This window comes from Rhinolophus hipposideros (assembly GCF_964194185.1).
Source record: "Rhinolophus hipposideros genome assembly, chromosome: 16".
Classification (NCBI taxonomy): Eukaryota; Metazoa; Chordata; class Mammalia; order Chiroptera; family Rhinolophidae; genus Rhinolophus; species Rhinolophus hipposideros.
Window position 1 is genome coordinate 34,557,662 of NC_138062.1, and position 22,373 is coordinate 34,580,034.

General features: G+C 35.4%; 1 protein-coding gene across 1 annotated transcript in view; it reads right to left on the reverse strand.

Moving 5' to 3' along the window:
* LOC308509101 (uncharacterized protein) overlaps positions 1-22,373 on the reverse strand; it is a 718,677-nt gene that overhangs the window by 43,010 nt on the left and 653,294 nt on the right. The window contains exon 10 of the transcript XR_013995126.1: positions 2,867-3,025. The gene's annotated coding sequence lies outside the window, so the exon portion shown is untranslated. The remainder of the gene's footprint in view (positions 1-2,866; positions 3,026-22,373) is intronic.

A 22,373-nucleotide genomic window follows, 5' to 3' on the forward strand; every position in this document is an offset into this window, starting at 1 on the left:
CTTAAAACTGCTTTCGCGGCATCCCAAAAATTTTGGTAAGATGTATTTTCATTGTCATTTGTTTCTATGTATCTTTTGAGCTCTCCTCTAATTTTTTCTTTGACCCAGTCGTTCTTTAAAAGTATGTTGTTTAATCTCCATGTATTTGTGTTTTTTCCTGCTTTCTTTTTGCAGTTGATATCCAATTTCAAAGCTTTGTGATCAGAGAATATGCTTGGTATGATTTCAATCTTCTTAAATTTGCTGAGGCTGATTTTGTGTCCCAATATATGGTCTATCCTTGAGAATGTTCCATGTACACTAGAAAAGAATGTATAGTCTGATGTTTTAGGATGAAGTGCTCTATATATGTCAATTATGTCCAATTCATCTAATGTGTCATTTAGGGCTGCGATTTCGTTATTTATCTTCTGTTTGGATGATCTATCCATAGCTGTCAATGATGTATTTAAGTCCCCTAGTATAATTGTGTTTTGGTCAATTTCTCCCTTTAGTTCTGTTAGTAGTTGCTTGGTATATTTCGGTGCTCCCTGATGGGGGGCATAAATATTGATGACTGTTATGTCTTCTTGTTGTATAGTCCCCTTTACCATTATGAAATGTCCATCTTTGTCTCTTGTTATCTTTTTCACCCTGAAGTCTGTTTCATCGGAAATCATTATGGCTACACCTGATTTTTTCTGGGTACCATTTGCTTGAAGTGTCAATTTCCACCCTTTCACTTTGAGTCTATGCTTGTCCTTGTAGCTGAGATGTGTTTCTTGTAGGCAGCATATGGTTGGGTTTAGTTTTTTGATCCAATCTGCTACTCTGTATCTCTTTATTGGTGAGTTCAGTCCATTTACATTTAGGGTGATTATTGATATGTGAGGATTTCCTGTCATTCTGTCTTTAGTTTTCTGGTAAGGCTGTGTCTCCATTGTTTCTTTGCCTTTTTGTTGTTGTCTGTTATTTCTGTGTGGTAGTATTCTATGATGTTTCCCTCTGTTTCTTCTTTTATTACAGTATATATTTCAGATTTGGATGTTTTTTGAGTGGTTACCCTTGAGTTTATGTAAAAGAAAGTTTGATATTTAGAGTATTCCAGTTTCTTCAGTACGCTTACTTTCTCTATTCCCATATTCCAGTTCAGGCCTTTACGCTCCCCCTTTTTATTTTTTGGTTGCCACAAGTTGTCCCTGTTGATGGTGGTCTAATAGCCTCCTTTAGTATTTCTTGTAGTGCAGGTCGTGTATTAGAAAATTCCCTCAGCTTCTGGATGTCTGTAAAGGTCTTTATTCCTCCTTCATATCTAAAGGAGATCTTTGCTGGATATATTATTCTTGGCTCATGATTTCTCTCTTTCAATAGTTTGAATATTTGGTTCCATTCCCTCCTAGCTTGTAGAGTTTCTGCTGAAAAATCTGATGATAATCTAATGGGCTTTCCTTTGTAAGTTACCGTCTTCTTTTCCCTGGCTGCCTTGAGGATTCTTTCTTTATCATTGATTTTAGACAGCTTCAATACAATGTGCCTTGGTGAAGGCCTGTTGGGATTGAGGTAATTAGGTGTTCTATTTGCTTCTTGGATTCGAGGATCCAGTTCTGTCCACAAGTTTGGGAAGTTCTCATTGACGATTTGTTTGAATATATTCTCTGTTCCCTTCCCTCTTTCTTCTCCTTCTGGTATACCCATTATTCTTATATTGCTCTTTCTGATGGAGTCAGAAAGTTCTTGTAGAGTTCTTTCATTTCTTTTAAGTCTCAAATCTCTTTCTTCTTCCCTCTGTGTAAATTCCAGGTTCCTATCTTCGATGTCACTGATTCTTTCCTCCATCTGGTCAACTCTACTACCTAAGCTGGATATTTTATTGTTAATTTCTTCTATTGAGTTCTTAATCTCCATAAATTCTATTTGGTTCTTTTTCAAGATTTCAATCTCTTTTGTAAAATGCTCATGGTGTTCTTTGATTGTGTTTCTGAGTTCATTAAACTGCCTTTCTGTGTTTTCTTGCATCTCGTTCAGTTTTTTCAGAATTGCTATCTTGAATTCTCTGTCATTTAAATCACAAAGGTCCATATCTCTAAGTTCCTTTTCTGGAGACTTTTCACTTTCTTTCTGAGCTATCTTGTTGCCTTGGTTATTCATGGCAATCACTGATTTACTATTTCTCTTCCTAGACATCTACAGGAGTGTCTTCTGCAACAGGCTGATAGGTATGCGAAGAGCTTTTGGAGTTCCAAAGCTCTTTCTGCACCAGATTCAGAGCCCGTTTGTTTCAGCAGTTCTGTTTACTCCTGCAGGGATCCGCCCAGATAGGTGGGGCCAGGGGCGGGGTGAGTTGTGAGAGGTGGCCCAGAGCAATGGCGGCGACCACCACCACAGCCAGTCCTGCTTCCACAGCTCCCTCCCCTTTGCCGGAACTAGTTGAGCTGCGAATCTGTGTCTGCGGTCCACAGTTCTCAGAGCAGCAAATATTCTGTCCTTTGATCCGACACTGCTACTTTATCACTTCTAGCACCGGGCAGGTGGGGGCGGGGCGAGCTCTGGGAGGGTAGGGAGGGGGCGGCTAGTCTCAGTGCCTAAGGCTTCCGTTCTCCGCTCGGCAGTGAGGGCTTAAACCACCGATTTCAGCCCTCTTCCCTCAGTCTTTGCTCCGAGGTCTGCCGTGAGCGAGCGTTGGGTTCAGCGGTTTTGTATGCTGCCCCCTCAGCCCTGTGGGCCGTAAGCGGAGCCCTAGCAGTCCGAGTCCTTCCCTCTCCCGCAACGGCGGTAGTTCCGGGAGCAGCGGGCTCCGAGCAGTGAGCTAGGTCTGTGTCCTGCGCCCGCGCGGCTCCGTCTCCGCACTTCTCCTCTCCCTCCTCCCCCGCTCGCGCGATTCACCCACCTGGAGGTGAATTCAGTAGTCGGCCTCTTCGTCTTGCCTGTCTGCTATGCAAGGAGTCCTTTGTGGAGTTATTGTTGTCCAATTCGTTGTAAATTCCAGGGGAGCGTTACAGAGGCTCACCTCACGCCGCCATTTTTTTTTTCTCCTCCTTCATTGCTTCTTAATCAAAGAAAAAAAAAAAACATGGATATACTCAGAAGTATTCTTACACTATACAATTATTAAAATAAATATTACAAATAAAAAACATCAACAATAAATATTTATTTCTCGTTATACACATCAGGTTTTTTCTTTTGATTCTAACCATTTTACTGCACAGTAGTGAGTGCAGAGGTATATAGTTTGATACATACAATAAATGCAGTTTGTCTGTCTTAGTTTCCCAGGAGAGTTCTCTGTCTCTTATTAGTCTCATGCTTGTAATTATAACTGTTACTATATGCCATGTCCACTTTTTGCTTCTCATAATGTTTCATACTTATTTGTGTTTCTGCAATTTTGATAATGGTTTGAAAATGGTTATCATTTAATATAATTTTCTTATTCAAATAGTACAGCAAGCCTAGACTTTGTTATGAACCCTCATAAAGGACGATGTAAATAAAAGTACATTACATAGCTAATTAGACATTCAAGTTTTAAATTTAAATCTCTATTTTTGTTTTAAAGTTTAAATTTTACATTAAGACCTAAAAATAAGATTACCAAGTAATTATTTCTATACATGTTAAATAGATTACTGCAGAAATATTATTTTTAAAAAGCATTGCAACACATGAAGATTAAATGCCAGTTTAATCAATGAGTGCCATTATGGGCACATAAACAATAAAATTTCACAGTTTAGTGGGATGTATAGCTTTCAAATGATATCCTCCATATGCAGTGTGGCATTTAAACTAGCCTGTGAGGTACAATATGATCTCAGGGAATCATACTCTCTGGCTTGTTAAATCATTCTAAGTTAATTTTGTATTGGCTAAAATTAGAGGAAGCTAACTATTTCAGAATTGCAATAGTCAGACATCTGTAAAACGTAAAAATTTATTTTAAAGTCTTGATTATAAATGTATGTTTCCCTAGTTGGGAAAAATGGCAAGACAGCATTTGTTGGAGGACTACAATTCTTACATCCTATGCTACATAGATAGATATTCTCTTGCATTATCTAACTTAATTTAACCAGCACCTTTTGGCAAGAAAAAAATTATCTCTCATATTTACAAATGATGTTAATGAGGTAAGCATTAAAAAAATGCCATCCCTACCTTATTATTTGCTGTAGTACTACATATGGAAGTCAAATGCATTTATCACAAGGCTCCATTGCCCCCTTTGATGATTATTTACATATCTTGTTGCCTGTTGGACAATGTAATATTTTTATAATTGACCTAATTTTTAAAGATGCATGATGGAACAAACATTGTAGTACCTGGGAAATTGGCTGGTCAGCCTTTTATAGGTTGTGAAGTCTTTTGCATATGAAAATGTTCTACACATAGTTTGGATTATATGAATGAATATAAATGATTGATGACACCCTATTATTTTCTGTCTTTTAAAATTAAAATAAAAACAAATAAAATGACAATAAAGTCGCTAAAAGTTATAAAATTATGGTAAACAAAACAGGAGAAGGATCACATGACAAATTTTCATTTAATTGGACTATGGTAATTGGATATAGAGTAGTAAATGATGCACCAGGCAGTGGAAAAGGTACTCATGGATGTTTCTAAGTCATCATACACCTTAGAGAAAAAGCTAATTTTATCTGCAGAAAACCAGAGTGTCTGAGCACTCAAGGATGCCAACCAAGCATGACTAAGGGGAACAGAAATAAAATACGGAGGAACTAATTGAAATTTTAAATCCAAAGAAACTAACTGAAATTTTTCCTACGAATAGTTTGCTTTCCTATCTCTCAGATTCACAGATTGCTGTGAATGGTATTCCAGGATTAACTCCTATCAAGATAATGTAGAGTTCATCCTTGGAGAAAATGAAGGTTTCAAGGAAAAGTGATACGAGTGCTGGCATCAGGACTTCCCTCTTTAACCCTTGCTCTTGGATCTACCCATTAAATCAAAGATGAACAAGAAACAGGTACATTTGTATACTTAGGTCTGCCCATCAGCTTTTTATGTCTTCATGCTTACGTATGAATGGAGAAGAAAATGTCTCTTAACACTCAATTTAAGTTATCGCCATGAAAAACTGCTCCAGAACATAGATAATTAAAGTGACAAAAAAGAATGGAGAACAAAAATAAATGAATGAAGACTTTCTAGTTTGTATGCTCAGAAAAATTTAAGAGACATTGCTTTCATAAAAAAATAATAAAGAACTATTTAGGGAATAAATCAAAGATTTAGAAAATCCTAAATAAACTTCCAAAATAAAATAAAACAAAAAATTGCAAGGAGTTTGGAAAACATAATCAAGGAAAGCTCTCCAAATGTTAAATAAATGTCAGAGAAACCATAAGTTATAAAAGATAAAAGATATACAGTATCTTTATACGATGCTATCTACCTGAAGAAAAGGCTTCGAGAGAGATAAAAAGTCAGAAAATTACCCACCCTTTCTACAACCAAAAAGCAATACATTTCTCAAAAGTTGCAGTTCACAAGAGTTCACTGAATATCTGGTAAATAAATGAAAAATAAAACCAGCAAAGCATGTGACTGAAAAATTTGAAAAAGCTCACCCTAAAGGAAAGAAACTAAAACTTTCAGAAAAGAAAAATAATTTAGAAAGTTTAACAGTAGAATAAAGAAATGCAAGGATGTATAAAATCTGTAGCTCCCACAACTTTTTGGAAATTATCCAAACATGCTTTGTTACAAACATGGGAGAAAACTTGGCCCCCCACACCAAAAAAAAAAAAAAAGAAAACACAGGATATGGAAAAGAGTTTAACCTAATAAGTAGCTTGTCTAAAGCAATACAGCTAATTGAGACTCAGAGCTGGGCTTTGAACCTGACAGCTGGCTCCGGAACCTTCAAGCTGAGGTTCCTCTTACAGAAATGGCCAGAAGTTACCTGTGCCAGGCACTGCGGGAAGAGCTCTCCAATTGTCACTGGAGGCAGGTATGAACATCACCCAATTGTTGAGAAAACTGAGGCCCAAGGAACTTAAGCAGCCTTTGAAAGCTCACACAGGTAAATAAATGGCAGAGCTGGAACCTAAACCCAGGCCAGTGGCACCAGAGCCTGGGCACCTTGATCTCTACCTCTTAGGTGTTTCTAAGTTTGGCAGAATTTGGTCTGAGGCAAGCTTTCACTGTGGTTCAGATCATTTGGAATGGAAAGTGTCTCTCTCTCTCTCTCTCTCTCTCTCTCTCTCTCTCTCTCTCTCTCTCTCTCTCTTTCTCTCTCTCTCTTTTTCTGTCAAACCTCAAAGTTTGATGGTAAGGGTGTTGCATTGTGGAGGACACTCAGGAGAAAGACAATATTATTTTATGGTTAGCTCAAGATGACTGATACTGTGACTTGGGTGAAACAGAAGATTGACCTCATAATTTATTTAAAAGTAAGCACGGAAGTGAAGACAAGCGTGTGAATGGAAATAGTAAGAAAGAGTGTGTAAACTATTGGCAGATAGACTATAAAATGTATTTTGAGTGTGCCCACTCTAGAGATATTTAGAAAAGAGTATATAGAAGCTGGGTAAGCAGTGATGGGACACCTTTGTATGACAGGACTGCTAGTCCTTCCCTTTTCATCCACATTGATGTAGACACACGCTAAGTATCTTACTGTGTTTTTCAAAGTTTCAAACATTAAGTGTTATATCAATTAACAAGTAGAATTTTGATGATGGTGGATAGGTAATTCTTCTCTCTCTCATACACATACACACATTCTCTCTGAGGAAACCTGAAAAGTTGGCATATTGATATATATAAATTTCTGTGTGTGTGTGTATATACATATTACAATCTACCAGAAATTATCAAAGAGCTAACAAGGCAGTGACAAATTATGGAACAAGATCCAGAACGTGTGCTTTGCACTCATAAACAATGTGGTACAGTATTAAGATGTAGCTTAAAAAGTTACATGGAATTGGAAACTACATTTATTTTCTACTTAAGGTCAACAATATTCACTTTTGACTCTTTTAGGGTTTTCATTTTCTCCATTTTATGTAACAAGTGCAGAAGCTGTTGATTTCCACACATTCTCTATATAATTTTAAAAGCTGTTTCTAAAATTGAGAGAGGCTCGCTTGATTAGAAAATTATTTAGGCACATTCAAGAGGTTTTCATTTGCTTTCTTTAAATGTATCCACTGTAATAATGTGCCCTTCTTAGATTTGCATATTAGACAATCTTGAATCATAGAAAGATTTATTCAAAATCAAAGAAGAAATGAGAAAGAAAATATGCGGTATACTTCCGTGGTCTCCATCTATTTTCAGAGAACCACTTTCACTATTATTTTGAGAAACACAACCACCCACATGCTCCTGGACATCGGATGCAGGGCACTTGGACCAGATCATTGGGTCATATGTGGGCAGTCTTCCAGTTGAGGCAATCAGAATCTTTCCCAGTTTGGGTCCTCGTAAGATTCCAACTCAACATTTTTGCTATTTTTAAGCAACAAAATGTAAAGATGTGCGTTTTTGACTGCTATATTTTGATTTGTGGCCTGCAAACAAAGCTGGGTGGCTGCGTGAAAGAATGAGACAAATGCTCAGAAAGAAGTGGAATAGGAAAAAGGAGAGAATTCAGATAGCGACTGACTCCTTGATTCCAATTTTTCTAACTAGTCCTTGGGGCTTTGATTATGCAAGATATTTTGGTATGTCACCAATATCTGTGCTTTTTCTTAAGCTAAATTCATTTGGATTATATGTGTGCAGTCCTGACAGAAAGTTATGTATTTCCAAATTTTAGACAAGACAGCACTATCCCACTATATCCTAGATCTTAACCATAGGCAGCATTTAATACTACAGATGTTTTTCTATAACGAAAGTTCTTCAGAATGGACAGTTTTCCCCCTAAGCCTAACAAGTACAATATGGCATATTAAGTTTAATTAGCTTAAAAGAGGAAATTAACGAACATCTATACTTAATAATATTATTAATATTTTCCTTTAGTATCTTTGTATAGCAAGTGCATGCTAACTTGTATTCTGTTTCCCTAGTCATAGGTCGTTTTGTTATATTTAAAGAAATGAGCAAAATATCCACATTCCATAAAATAATTAAAAATAGTCATGATGTTTCAGTCCCTGACTATTGGCTTCAAATGTTCCAAATTACAAAACTGATTTACCAAACCTGAGATGAAATGTCAAAGGAATATGACCAATTATCTATGACATTTCATTTGTAGTTAAGGCTATAAATTGTTCATGATGAAGTCTTGAAAAGGATACTTAAATGTCAAATATTAGAGTTCTGAGTTCTATATTAACTTCTACTTTTGTTATCTTTCCACCATTTAACATTATCAAAGTACATTTGACTCTTTACACTTTTAATTCATGTTTGGATATAGAACTTAGAACAGAATAATCCATGTGGTCATAATTGACCAAAAATAGTTAAAACGAATATATTATTTGATAACATTGACCATAATTTAAGTCTTCCAATCCCACTGTTGAGGAAAATATGAAGTGATCAACTAAATTTCAAAATATATAATGAAAAGAATTGTAGATTTATATTGTTAATCACAAGTGAATTGGAATCTGACTTTTTCGCTTGTGCCTGTAATTTTAAGCATTTATCATGGAAGTCTGACATTTCACTTGATATCAGATAAAATATGGTAAAATTAATTGCTACTCACATATTAAATATCTTTGACAATTATCTTCTGTCGTGTGTCCCAAATTGGCATGTCTTGCTAGTTTTGGACAATTGAAAGTTATTCTTATTTTAAGAGTCGTGCTGTTAAGAATATCTTAAGTTAAAGTATCCTAAGTTTATACTGTTCTAGAATGAAAGTCTCAGTTTTATGTTTTGACACCTTGCTAAGTTTACTGTAAACATTTAATTAAAAATCAATCAGAATCGTACTGTGGAGAGTATTAAACAAAAGGATTTTCTAGTATATATGGGATAATAAAGAATATGGGAATATAATATATGTTAAAGGGACATTTCAATTCAGTGGTTAAGATTGTTTTTCAAGTTAACGTTTGCATAACAGACTTTCCATCTGAAAAACAAATAAAGCCTATTTTACAAACTATACAGGATGATTTCCAAATGAATCATGTTCCAAATATAAAAAAATAAAATATAAGAAGAATCCTCAGAATTTAGTAGTCATTTTTAAGCAAGACGAGAAAACCAGAAGTTTTAAAGAGGTAGAAGGACAAACTAAATAGCATAAATATTAGAAATTTTAGCATGCTAAAGTCCATTCCAAGTAAAGTCAAAAATCAAATGACAGATGGCAGAAAGTATTTGATTCACATGGCAGAGGTAAGAGAAGCATGGAATCACCAGGATAAAAAGAAACCCTTCAAATTAAAACGGATACATCCAATAAGAAAAGATAAAGAAAAACCTGGAAAACTGTTACTGCCATGAAACAGAATCTATAAGCTTCAATTTCAAAATTAACATCTAAAATGTCCAATATTTTTAAAATGCAGATATAAAATATAGACAGGAATATATATATATGTATGTATGTATGTATGTATGTATGTATGTATGTATATATATATATATATATATATATATATATATATATATATATATATATATATATATATTTTCTTGGAAGATTTTGTAGTTTTCTTAAAGGTCTCAGATTTCACTATCCTTTTTTTTCCTCTTTCTTATCTTTTTTCCCCCCCTCATTCTCAGCTATCTACTTCAGCATTGGAAATTCCCTTGTTTAAGCAGCAAAGCAGAATATCAACTGACCTATGTTAATTCTTTTACAATTTCTCATTTAACTAAAGAACAAATTATGCTTTTTTTGTATTAAATTATATAGTCAACAGAAACTAAAGTGATTTATTTTAAATATCAACATGAGTCTGCATTATAATAGTTCACACAACAGTAAATTATTATTTTAAATCAAGTATCAAACTATTGGAACTAAAGTATCTGCTAGGAATTTAAATTTATGAAAGCCTCTATCATTGTCCTTCTGGGGACTCTCATATATGTGGCCAAATCAGAAACACCTTTCTCCTAGTAGGAACTGTGTCAAATTCTAGGGAACTTTTAGCTTTCCCTTATCCCTATTTCCTTAATTTCTTCTTCCAGGTCTGTTCCACTCTGAGTGAGGGATGGGGTCAATGAGCTTGTGTAGGCTTCACTACCACAACCATACCCCCCACACACACACAAATTTACAATTTTCCTCAGAATTAGACTGCACTTTCTCATTGATTTGTTCTAAATTCTGTTTATGGACATGCTATTTAATATATTTGCAAATCTTTAAATAAGTAGTATTGACACATAATTTTTATCTTGAATATTTTTGGGTGCTTTAGTATTGGATTAGCAATTTTTAAAACATGTAGCAAGTTTCTCTAAATTAAGAATTTACATGGCTTTATAGAAATCCTTGTGAATTTGAAAAAAAATATATAAAAGTGTTTAAGAAATATATTGACGACACCTTGCTGTAGGAGAAGTGCAAAAGATGCGTTAGTTTTTGTTACTTTCTTAAATTTCTTTAGAAATGTTATTATCAGTTCTACTTCGTGGAGTTTTTTTTATTATTATTTTTTATTTTTTTAACAATATTCCAAAAGTATCATCAATCACATTAATAACTTCAAACATATACCTTGAATCTAGCCTAAGATTCTCTGGCCTTTTTAATTTCTTATATTTCTTATACCTACGTCTATCTTCTTCTTTTTTGTTTCTGCTTTAAAAGAATGTTCTGTTATTTCTGAGGCATTTGTAAAACATTGGATAGGATTCCAATGCTATTGTTGTCAGAGACAAAAAAAAAGAAAGGAAGAAAGGAAGGAAGGAAGGAAGGAAGGAAGGAAGGAAGGAAGGAAGGAAGGAAGGAAGGAAGGAAAAGAAAGAGAGAGAGAGAGAGAGAGAGAGAGAGACAGAGAGAGAGAGAGAGAGAGAGAGAGAGACAGAGAGAGAGAGAAAGAAAGAAAGAAAGAAAGAAAGAAAGAAAGAAAGAAAGGAAGGAAGGAAGGAAGGAAGGAAGGAAGGAAGGAAGGAAGGAAGGAAGGAAGGAAGGAAGGAAGGAAGGAAGGAAGGAAAGAAAGAAAGAAAGAAAGAAAGAAAGAAAGAAAGAAAGAAAGAAAGAAAGAAAGAAAAAAAGAAAGAAAGAAAGAGAAAGAAAAAGAAAGAAGAAATACTTTAGGGGGTATGTAGATAAGACTAACGCTGAATTATTAATTATTTATTTTTTAATTAGTTTCAGGTATACCAAGCAACATAATAGACATTTAAACCCCTCATAAAGTGATAATCCACCTCCCAAGCTACCACTCCTCTGACGTCTTATATAGCTGTTATAATACCATTGGCTATCTTCCTATGTTGTACTCCACATCCCGTGACTACGTATTTAGCTATAGATGACATTCAATTTCATTCTACTTCAGCTTCAGGTGTATAGCGCACTGTGAGTCAGGCATCTATCTACACATCTATGAAGTGATCCCCCTGCTAAATCCTGTGCTCATCTGGCAACTTACGTGATCTTTACAACATTGTTGATTATATTCCTCATACTGTATTAGCTACCAATTTGTATTTCTTAATTCCCTTCACCTTTTTCACCCTTTCCCCATATCTGGCACCCATCTGTCACCATATCTAGTTATTACATATCATTGACTACATTCCTTATGCTATACCCTACATCCCCATAACTACTGTATAACAACCAATTTGTTCTTAATCCCTTCCCCTTTCACCAGTCCTTAACACCCCCAGCCCCCATCATAAAGAAGTCCCTCTAAGATTCCTTGTAATACTGGTTTGGTGGTGATGAACTCCTTCCTCTTTTTCTTGTCTGGGAAGCTCTGATGCTGAATCATTTTACTTTACAACTTTAATGATGTTCCTTGATCCAATCACATAGGCATATATTTTTCAATAGTAAAATCATCCCTATACCTTCCAACATACACATGCACTTTATGTTTCTATAAGATTTTTTTAAATCATTGTTGGAGATTTGTGTGATTTTTATCTATTTCCAAATTTTATGATGTGTTTCCGGAAAAGTGATTAACATGGTTCAGATATATTTGCTTTTGTCCCTTTCTTATTCAGTCAATAAAAGTATTCATTACTTCTCTTTAGTGAGAAGCACAAGGAGGGATGAGTTACAGAAAAGGGTCGTTGAAATACTGACCCAAACCAAGGCTGTATAGACTGTGAAACCTGAAGGGCAGTGTAAATATGAAGTATTTGAAAAAGGCTGATGGGTTTTAAAGGGGTAGGGTATATAAGCAAGATTAGTGCTAAAGGGAAGATAAAGAAAGTTTGAAATTATAAAAGTAAAGCAGTTTCATGAGCCAAAGTATTTCTGGATGTGGAAATGCTCTGAATCTTAGAAGGTAAATGAGAGATGACATTCCAGAAAAAGGCCCTGCACACAGACCAAAGGACCAGAACATTCATTTTTAACTTTGCAGCTCCAGCAGGTTCATAAAGAGGAAAAATAGGCAAATTTATTCACTGTTTTATCTTCTCATATCTTTATCTTCTTAATTCCCTGAAGAAGTATTTCTGACCATAGCATGGGCATGTTGTGAAAGAATTACTCATTAAGTCCCAATCAGCTATTAACACCTTAGTGTGGTTATATGTTTAGAATTAAATTCCCAAAGGGTTTTAGGGAAAGGCTAAGCATCAGTCTGTATCATCATATGAGGTGGTCTGGAACAATTTCAGATACGTTTCTAAGATTCTTTGAGCCTGATTTGCCATAGGTCAATTTTCTCACTCACTTTCCTCTATAAAAGAGGTAAAATTAGGCAGCTGTAACTTTCTGGTCCAGAAGGAGACAAATGAACCTTTTTTATTTTAAACCGTTTCCCTAGGACATCTTTTTTAATGTAGCTAGATCAAACTAACAAGCAGTGAAATTTTAAATGCTTTCATGCACATCAACTGTTCTGTGGTCACTGGGGTCTTCTCTACATTACTTTAAATACATTAATCTGCTTTCGTTCTCGCCTGATGCAGCTGAAATCCCACTCTCACGTCAGTGTACTCTTACATTTTATTAGTAGGGCAGTGTACATGCAAAGGCATGCAGCTGCACTATTCAATTCACAGTTAAAAATGACTCTTTGCCATTTAAAGTTTTGGATGTTTTGAGAAGATAACACTTTCTAAAACAACAATTGTTTCATTATTTGTAAACACATTGAACAGACATCAAGAGAAGGGATTAGTTTAGTTTTCTGTATCCAAATTTATAGCTCGGAAAGTACTTCATAATCTTTAAAGAGGAAAGTTTTCATCTAAAGTAGGTCAGAAGTAATTCATATGTGCTCATGTAAAGTTCATAGGGAAATGTTTCTCTGAGTTTTTTACAAATAAAAAAGATAGTTTGAAAATTAATACAGAGTGTATTATGTTTTTAACTTTCTTAATTTTGTTAGTTCTTTATTACAAGCAGTAAATATTTAATTCCAGCTGACTTTATAGTTTTTATATTTGAAAGATTATAGGTTAAATTGAATCTAAGCAACATTTTAACATCCTGTCAATCATATCTACCTTTAATTTAACACCTCAGAGTAATTTGACATTGAGAACTAAGAAAATTTGATTGTATAGTTGAGTCAATAAATTTTAATTATTTTTATCTTGAGCAATTGTTAACACCAAGTGAAGTACAAAATATCTTGGGAAGGTATTATTCATTTTTTCATATAACTATGCCAGTTTACTAAAGACTCCAAATCTGTACTATGTGATAATCATTTCCCAGCTCACCCTAATTAAGTTAGTGGCTTTTGACAGGTAGAGCAAATAGTACTATACTGGAAAGCAACTGCTTTGGTGTGGGGGAAAATAAAAATCCATAAAAAGAAAACTAGATTGCAACAAAGCATCAATAAGAACCAACAAATAAAAAACATAAGGAATTGTGGAGTGCACAATTAAATATGATTGTCATGTTCCCCATAAAATTTTTCTAAATAGGATAAGGTTTCTGATGTAGAGGAGGAAAGGAGTCCTCAAGTAAGCTTGGTACCTTGTATTAATATTTTGAAACAACTTATTTTACAGAGGACAGATTATAGAATTATACTCTTGAAACCTATATAATTTAACTAAACAATGTCACCCCAATAAAATAAATAAATAAACAAATAAATAAATAAAATACAGATTTAGAAAACTACGCAAATAAATGTTAAGTTTCATTAACAACCAAAAGCAAAACACCCTTTTTATAACCCCTTTCTGTCACAGGCACACAGATTGAGAAATAAAACTTTGAGAGCAATTTCACTCTTGCATGTAGCCATCCTAATCATAAATCCCTTCTTCTCACAAAAGTTAACACCATCTCCCTTTTTACAGTAGTCACTTCTTGAGTTTCTTTATACTTTTACAAAGGTACATAGCCATATGACTAGTTTGGAGTTGTCCTTTTATAAAATTTAATATATCTTTCAAGTTAACTACAACTTATTTTCCATGTATATAAAATGACATAGATATACTGATTTAGATAGGATTTAATTAGGTTACCAGATACCAAAAACCCCCAAATAGTGATGGCTTATGCGAATATTTATTTGTCATAAAAGGAGTTGAAGATAAATATCATAGACTCCTTGATCTTACCGTTAACCCTTTCTAGATGTGTCACATTACAGTCCAAGATGGCTGCTCAATCTCTGGCAATTGTATCTGCAATCCACGTAACTGGACTTTATAAGGACAAAGAGCATGCCTTCCCCCTTAGAAAAAATCTCCACATACTTCTGTTTACAGTTTACTGCTTAAAACTTAATATCTCTGGTTCATGAACATGCTCTCCATCAAGTCCAGATTGGGCCCCAATGACTTGGGTTACCATTAACAAAAATACAAGATATCTGTTCATTATACACACACAGTAGATGAAATGGTATGTACGAAAAGAAAACTGCAATAATAATTTCCATATATTAAAGGGAAGAACAAAAGATACACAGTATGATAGCGGCTGAAACATTTGATCAAACAATGAAGAAAGGATTTCCTGTCAAGTTGGCAGAGTAGGTAAACACTGTGTCATCTCCTCTCAGGACCACATCAATTACAACTAAACTACAGACCAACCATCACTGAGAATCACCTTAAGTCTAACTGAACCAAAGCCCTACTACTAGGGGCATACAGAAGAATCCACCTTGAGATTGGTAGAAGGGGCAGAGACATGAACAGGCTGGTTCCACACAAGCATGTAGGCATTAAAAATCAGGAGGGATACTTCAGCTGTAGAGGTATCCCACTGAAGGAACAAGGGGTCGCAGCCCTATACCAATTCACCAGCCCAGGATTCCAGTGCCAGGGACTTCTGGTTGTGAAAACCAGTGTAGTTTGTGGCTGAGTGAGACAGAGGGTGGCTGGAGTCCCAGGCACTTCTCTTAAAGGGACTGCACATGGACTTACTCACTAACATACAAGTACTCCTTCACTCTGAGCTCCACCACTGGGGCAGCAGCTCAAAAAACCCCAGGGTCATACAGGAAGGAACTGAATATTCTTGCTGTAGGATGAGGACTGAAGGGGCAGCATTTTCTTAGACAGAGATACTGGCAAAAGACACTGTTTCTTTGTTGAGCCCTCCTCCTCTTTGCATGCAGAATCAGGCAGAGGCTATATTTGAGTCTCCGTTAAATTGGCTATCACCTTCCATCTGCCCCATCCTAGCAATTCCCAGAGACCCCCACCCCATCCAACTTTTCAAAACACTTAAGCCGCTTGCAGTGGCTTTTCTGTACAAACAGCCTGTCTTGGCTCATGCTGAGGACTTTCATAAAATTTCTCAAAGGTTCACAAATCCCGAACAAGTGGCATCTGACTTTGGCATTTCTCATACCTCTGGCTGATAAGCCCTAAGCCTGGCACCAGTGACAGCAAGGCCTGGGTTCAAGCTGGGCCTCTCAAACACCACCAAGCCCAGTGCAGGCAGTGGCCATCTGTGAATTGCTTTGAAGCTCATACCAGGGGGCCTTGGGAACAACACAGGCTGTGGCCATATTTGACCTGCAGTAGGTTCAATCCCAAGAGGCCCCAGAGCTGACACACCAGTTAGTCATGGCCAGATTCAGACCAAGCTGGAGCATCACCCAACCACCTCCTAGGACAATACATCCAAAGGGCAGACTGGGAAGGCACCAGAGTCCCGCTGCAGCAAACCTTTCTCTGTAGGTTCAGCCTCTCCACAGCAGCTCCTCCACTGTAGTCATAGCCAGCTTTCACAATCAATTAGCTGAAGGGTCAATCCCTCCCATTGATGTGCAAATAGCAACCAAGGATCAACTATAACAAGAGTGCACACACAACCCACACAAGGGACAGTCCTAGAGCACCCAGCTCTGGGGACCAGGGAGACTGTGCCACTGGGCCCCACAGGACACTTACTACATAAGACCATTCTACTAAGTCTGGAGGCATAGCAGCCCTACCTAATACATAGAAACAAACACAGAGAGGCAGCCAAAATGGGGAAACAAAGAAACATATCATAAATAAAACAACAGATAAAGCTCCAGAAAAAGAACTAAAGAAAATGGAGACACGACACAAAGTGTCAAAGACTCGTTATTAAAATGTTCAGTGAACTCAGAGAGAACTTCAACAGATAGGAAACAAAAATGGAGATAGAAAACATAAAAAAAATGAACCAAAATATGAATAAAATGGTGATAACTATATATCTATATCAACAATTATGTAAATGGATTAAATGTTACAATCAAAACATAGGGTGGCTGTATGGATAAGAAAACAAGACATTTACTTATACTTCTTACAAGAGACTCACTTCAGATTGAAAGACACACAGAGACAGAAAGGGAAAATGATATTTCATAAAAAATTGGGGGGGGGGTGAGAGGCTGGGGTAGAAATACTCATAGCAGACAAAATAGACTCTAAAACACAAAAGCTATAACAAGAGTCAAAGAAGGACCTAGTGACCCACTTTTGGGCATATATCCGAAGAAACCCAAAATACTCCTTTGAGGTTGGGTGTGCATCCAAATTTTCATTGGGGCATTGTTTACAATGGTCAAGATTTGCAGGCAGTCAGGGGTCTGTTGATGGATTAATGGATAAAGAGGAGGTTGTACATACACACGATGGAATATTGATCAGCCATGGATGGACCTGGAGGGTATTGTGCTTAGTGGCATATGCCAGACAAAGAAAGACAGATGCCATGTGATTTCACTTAGATGTGGAATCTAAAGACCAAAAAAAAAAAAAAAAAAAAACAACCAACCAAACAAACAAAAACAAATAAACAAATCAAAACAGAAAAATCTTCTCAGATACAGAGAACATTTTGATCGTTGCCGGATGGGGTGTGGATTGGGGGTGCATGAGAAAGGAGACAAGATTAAGAAGTACAAATTGGTTGTTACATAGTAGTCATAGGGATGTAGGCTGTAGCATAAGGAATATAGTTAATAATATTGTAATAACTATGTATGGTATTAGATGGGTACTAGATTTTTCTGTGTGATAAATGGGACGAGGTTTGAGGGACAGGGTGAAAAAGGTGAAGGAATTAAGAAGTACAAACTGGTAGTTACAAGATCACCATGGAGATGTAACATATCCATCAAGAGAATATAGTCAATAATATGGTAATAATTATGCATAGTGCCAGGTGGAGACTAGACGAGTCAGGGTGATCACTTCAATTATATAAATGTCTAACCACTATGCTTTGCACCTGAAATTAATATAAAATGATATTGAGTATCAAAATCAATCAATCAATCAATCAATAAATAAATAGATTTAAATAAAATGAAATAAGTTCCTTGGTTAAACCTTTTCAAAATCCCTGGTTCTTCTCTTTGGATATAACTTGTTCATTTTATCTATGGCCCAACCTTTGTCCACTTGTTGATTTTTTTATGGAGCAATTTCCCTCATGGACATATCTGAAATGTGTGACTTTGATATCTGCCCTTTCAGGCCTGCACATTTTGCAAACAGGTAGTGTGTGTTTGAGATCTAGGTAGTCTAATCATTTGGTTTCTTTGATAATGTTTTTAATACTTATTTTTCCATAGGAGCCTAAATTCACCATGATCTTTTTACTCATTTTCTCAAATTTTCTGATTCTGTTTTCTTTCACAACTTCTGTCTTCATCTATTTTTATCTCCTCTAGTTTACTAGTGGTAACCTTGAGGCCACCTCAAACCATAGGCCTGACTAAGAATATAACACCTGAATCTGATCTTTTTTGGTTCACACATCATCTATACACCCACACTGGATGGCCCTGTTTTTCAAAGCTGGCAGAGGTCCTCATTCCCAGGAATGTGATGAGAGAAAAAGCAATAAGTAATTTCTTTTTTAGGTATGTAATGTGGAATATGTGAACATTGTTTCTGCTCATATTCTCTTAAAAAGAACTTACTCATACAGCAAACCTATTTGAAAAGGGAGTTGAAAAATTTAGTCTCTATTTGGGTAGGCTTGTGCCCAGCAAAAACTGAATTATGAATTAAGAACAGTTTTAGGGGAATAATAGGTAATGTCTCACAGTTGACATCTGAGTTACTTTTTATTTCACTTATCAATAATATAATACATACATTTATGCAATTAATTTACTATAGATTAGAATAATTGACATGCTTAAAACAAAGCAGAAAAACATTTTACTATTTTAATGTATATATTAAAATTGCATTTTAACGTTTTTTCAATTATCTTTGGCTTGGAAGTATTTCAGTTTTATTGTAACCTTGAACAAAATAATGCCAGTAAATGATAAAACACTGCTTTTCATTAATAAGTTAATTTGTGTGTACTAGATTACTGCTTGAACTTATACATTTATCATACTTGTTCACTGGTTGACTAGAATATATTATTATATTTCTTATAGATTTGTATGTGATATTTATATAGGAGAGTGATTTTTATCAGTTTTCAATTGTCCATATGTTATTGTTTATATATTATTTCAAATTGTCAAATTTGTCAGTCTTTCTTTATATTTTTTCAATCAAGTCTAAATTAAAAAAAAAAAAAGTCTTTCCCTTCTTAAGCTGTACTAATAATACCAAAGGCTGCTACATTATATATTCTGCTTTGAAAGATTTATTGGATGAAAACCTAAATAGGTATTATCTACAAATTATCAGTCAGTTACTACAACATCATGATTTATTTAACACATATTTGCCCACAGAAGCATAGCACCTACTGTTTTATATTTAATTATCCAGGTAAGAGTTGAGATCTCTTTAGGCATCAGGTTGAATCTTAGCATACTGCCCATCCTCAGCTTCTACACAACTATCTTCTAAATGTGTGTAGGTACTAAAAAAGCTCCACTTTAGATATACATTTGGAAAGCAGAATTATGTACACTGCTTTGAGTAAAAGTCCTAGCATTGGTAAGCTTTCCACAAATCCACTAGGGAGATTCTAAGATCTGTGATTATAATACAATGGAGTTAAAAGTTAGCCAACTTCTAAAATCTTGCCAGGATTTCAAACACAAAACTAATGAACACAATATATATTTACTACATAATGTAAGAAAATATAAAACCACAGTCAGAAAAACAAGGCATGGCAATATCTTGTAGAATGTTGCTTCAAAAAGATCGCTTACTAACTATATGATATTGGATATGTCACTTAATGTCTAATGGTTTGTTTACTTATCTTCAAAAGTGGATAATAAGAGCAAGTTCATCTCATGCTTCATGTAAGGACTAAATAAATTAATATTTACAATCTTCTGTAAACTTTATTTGGAATTTGTGTGAATTTAAAAAATTCAGGCTTCACAGGAATTGGTTTCTAAATTCCAGTCCTAACACCCAACCGATGTGTGATTTTGGAAATCACTTGAACTATCTATGGTTAACATTTATGAAAATATTATCCCAGAATACCACCTTCATTCAGCCATGAATACTTATTACGGAAATATCAGACTCCTGACATTGTTTTAGGCACTATGAGCTCAACAGACAATCTGCCTTCTTGTTAATTTTGATGGCATATTAGAAAGTGTTAAGTGTTTCAAAATATTAATACTAACAACAATAATGTGATAAGTAAGGAAAGCAAGGAATTGGGATGTTGTGTACAATTTTAAATTTAAGGGTCAGAGAAAGTCTCCGTAAGAAGGTGTAATTTGAGTTGAGAGAGAGAGAGAGAGACAGAGAGAGAGAGCGCTATTAGGTTGGTGCAAAAGTAATTGTGGTTTATTAGGTCAAAAATAATGACAAAAACCACAATTACTTTTGCACCAACCTAATACACGGTTACAAGGCAAAGAAAGAACAGGTGTGAAGACCCTGACATGCCTGACTTGTCTGAAGAAGGGCAACAAGAGCAGAATGTTGCCAGGGAGATAAGAAGGAAGGTGGAAATAGAAAGTCAGATTGGAGAAAAGACCTGGTTTTAATTCTTGGGGGTGGCATGACATTAGAGCAGGGGTGTCCAAACTTTTTTCAACGTTTTTCACCAAGGGACATATGCAGTAAAATACACAAACAGCCGGGCCACTCACTCGAGGTGAAGTACGTATTGCCTCACCTGGTTTATTTAAGTAAACTAAATATATTTTTGGAATTTGCTGTGGGCCAATTAACAGTGGATTGCGGGCCTCAGTTGGCCCGTGGGCCACAGTTTGGACAGCCCTGCCTTAAAGAGTTCTGAGCAGAAGATTTATATAATCTGACATGGTTTTAATCACTGGCTGCATGAGATAAAATGGTAAGCCAACAAATGTGTGAGCAGAGAGAAATTTTGACATTAACTCAATTGAGGAATAATTGTGATTTAATGTGGGCTGATTGGTGGGGTTTCTCTTAGTCCAGCCTGTTACAGATATGGAGGCTGCCATAGTCTTAAACCTCACCTCACCTCTGCCAACCTAGACATGGTAAATTGATCCAGGAGCTGGCCATTCAACTCAGGTCAGAGCCGTCCGAGAGCTTTACTAATTAAAAATAAATAATAATAAATAAATAAATGAATGAATAAATAAATAAATAAATAAATAAATAAATAAATAAATAAATAAAAGTAGCAGAAACATATGTTGATAGCTCTCCAGTGACTAGAGCTTCAGAATGGTGGCATATGCAATTTATAGGTTGTTACTTACATGGACTTCACAATAGCGAAGAAGAAAGTTGATAATGAAGCATGCACTTTTTTTAAAGATTTTTTTTCTCATTTTCTTTTCTAGTATAAATGCTTTTTTCTAGTTCACTATGAAGCCTATTTTCTTTGACAAAGGACCTTCAGGTTGTTCCATGCTTATCTTGAAGATTCCGAAATCTAAAAACCAGAGGAAAAATAGCATCGTTCTAGTCCTCTCTTCTTCCCTCGTCACCCATATTCCAGGACAAAGGAGATTTACTTATCCGGAGACTTTCGCACTTGCAGAGACAGGGTTTGTTAACTTAGGTGCGTTGCTTATTCACAGCCTATGTTGTCCATTTGGCTCAGGAAGTAGTGACCAGATGACTTAGTTCCATGGCATGAATTGTACAATCCCTTAATGTACTTTGTTATGGTTGTAATATAATTTAATGTACCAATGTAGATGTTTCCTATCCTTATGTTTTATGGCACTTCAATGAGTAATGGGGTCTCTACTTATTCTACTACTGAACCAGATGTTGCCAGGGGAGAGCTTTATAATATTCGAGAAGAATATTATTCAATAAGAGTAGGTGAAATTCCTGTGACAGTAAGAACTAAAGAAATTCTAGATCACCACGTGGCAGGGACAGTAAGGTAAAGATTAATACATGACATGAGTGGTTAAAATATCATTTTTTTCAGAATATGTCAAGATAAAGTTAATGCTTTGCTCATAAGCTGCTTAAGAATATTTTGTACTCAATATGCACAACACATAAATTTATTTATTATGTAGATAAATAATGAAGAAAACCTGAGCATTCTTGATGTCTATCCTTCAGACTCTAATGGGATTTGCTATATACTTATTTTAGGAGGTTAAGTGTACCAGTAAGTTTTACAATAGCCCTTACTGCAAATGGGATATGATGTTAATGGGAATTTATGTTTTTAAAAAGAATTTCCCTTTCTACTAAATGCACTTTGACAATTTTTAAGCATGTTCCTTTTTATTTTTACCACTGTGCATTAGTTTACTTTATCAGACCCAGTTTGATTGGCTCAGAAAACATTATTTAATTGCTAACACACTTTTCAAATGTCATTGGAGCTTCCATAATATTCTGGCTTCGTTTTTAAACCAAAATGTGTGTGTGTGTGTGTGTGTGTGTGTGTGTGTGTGCGTGTGTCTGTGTTTAATTCC